We start from the raw sequence: 1744 nt of genomic DNA on the forward strand, positions 1-1744 counted from the left end.
GGCCAGCACCGCCTCTTAACGGCCCGCCCACCGAGGGCACGCCCCACGCGCCCAGGCCACACCCCTCGCGCCCCGCCCCTCAGCTGCTGCATCGGTTGCTGTGGCAACGATAGCGCTTTCTTCCTGGCCGCCATGCTGCAAATAAACAGATGAGCCAATGCTGCTTAAATTAGAACCTGAGCCTGTGGTGCCCAGGTTCCTGTAAAGACTTGGCCCCTGTGGGTTTTACAGGAGAGAAACATGTCCAATATTTAAAGCATATCTCCTCTTTAGTGGCAACAAACATACAGACATGGGCAGCAAAGTAGAGGAATGAGCATTGGAAAGACAGGGTGCTTATCTCTTGCTGACACTAAGAGGAAAACTTAAGTGGCCCCTGCAAGTGATTCTGGAAACATTTTTGCCTAATTGGAGATAATGGTGAAATTGGGTAATGCAATTGTGCTCTAAAAAAAGGAAGACACTGTTAATTATGTGAAATCTTTGAAAACTACCAAAATTACAAAATTCATTAAGAAAACAGCCAATTACAATAAATCAATCCCAGAATTCTCTGGATAAAGTTTCATTAGCTCTAAAAAGTTGCTGTGAGGTAGTCTCCCAAAACGCCCAAAATGACTGCACTTAGGCTACACTAGTTGAGTTCTTATCAGACTTGTTTTTCTAGTTTCTTGACTGAGGGAATGACTGGAGCAAACAGACTCTTCCCCTTATTCTTTTTAGCCATGTTTGCTAAACTAGATAGAGATAAGCCCTCAAAGAAATCCTTTAAACTAAGCATCCTTTGGGATTAATACTTTCTGTCAACTCATATAATTTTTAACTTAATTTTAGGTATCTGGGAGTGGTTTATGTAAGTATACAAAATAGTTCTTTCAGCCTTAACAGTCTCTCTTCTGATCCAGTCTACGCTGCTGGACCCTTGCAGTACGTCTCCAGATCTGTAAGTTATTCTCTGCTAATAAATAGAAATTAATGTCTTTCAGTTTGCCTCTGAATAAGTTTCCCCGCCTTTCAGAGAATATGAACCTTGAGAGACTCTCCCCTTTGTGAGTGAAGCCCAATGGTTGTCTTAAATGGCTTCAAGTCTTTACCTTTACACAAATATATTTGATGATGACACAGCTTGAGATCACTGCATCCTTAGTAAATAAGATTGAATTATAACTAGAGGGTAATTGGCATGTTCCAAAGTGTGTTTCATAAGCACTGACTAGAGGTTTAATTCAGAAAGGTGAGAAGTTGGCCAGTTTTCCATGAAAACAATGACATTTCTGTCCTAACTTTAAAACTAATGATGCTACTAAAACTACTTTAAAAACTCAAAACTCATCCCGACTTCAGCAGCACATATGCTAAAATTGGAACAACACAAAGAAGATTGAGATGGCCCCTGTGCAAGGATGACACACAAACTCATGAAGCATGCCATGTATTTTTTAACTATCCCATGTATTTTTAAATAGTATGGAGGGGGAGAAAAAGAAAAACTCAAAACTTACTGCTTTTCAGTCTGACTCTCAGTTACCCTCATTTGGCTTTCTGAGGTTGTAAATCATAAGATGAGGAGACTCCCCATTTATCTTCCCAGGAACAGCTGTTCGATTAAAACTGCTGGTCACATGACTTTTTTTGGTTAACAACCTACTGATATTGAACTAGAATACACTGAAAATATTTCACGACACAATAAATCAATCACACCTCAGTATTTATAGGACAGATCATCTCCCCCCAGTCATCT

This window comes from Elephantulus edwardii, unplaced genomic scaffold, assembly GCF_000299155.1.
Source record: "Elephantulus edwardii isolate Elephantulus edwardi_28Jun2011 unplaced genomic scaffold, EleEdw1.0 scaffold00138, whole genome shotgun sequence".
NCBI classification, from domain to species: Eukaryota; Metazoa; Chordata; class Mammalia; order Macroscelidea; family Macroscelididae; genus Elephantulus; species Elephantulus edwardii.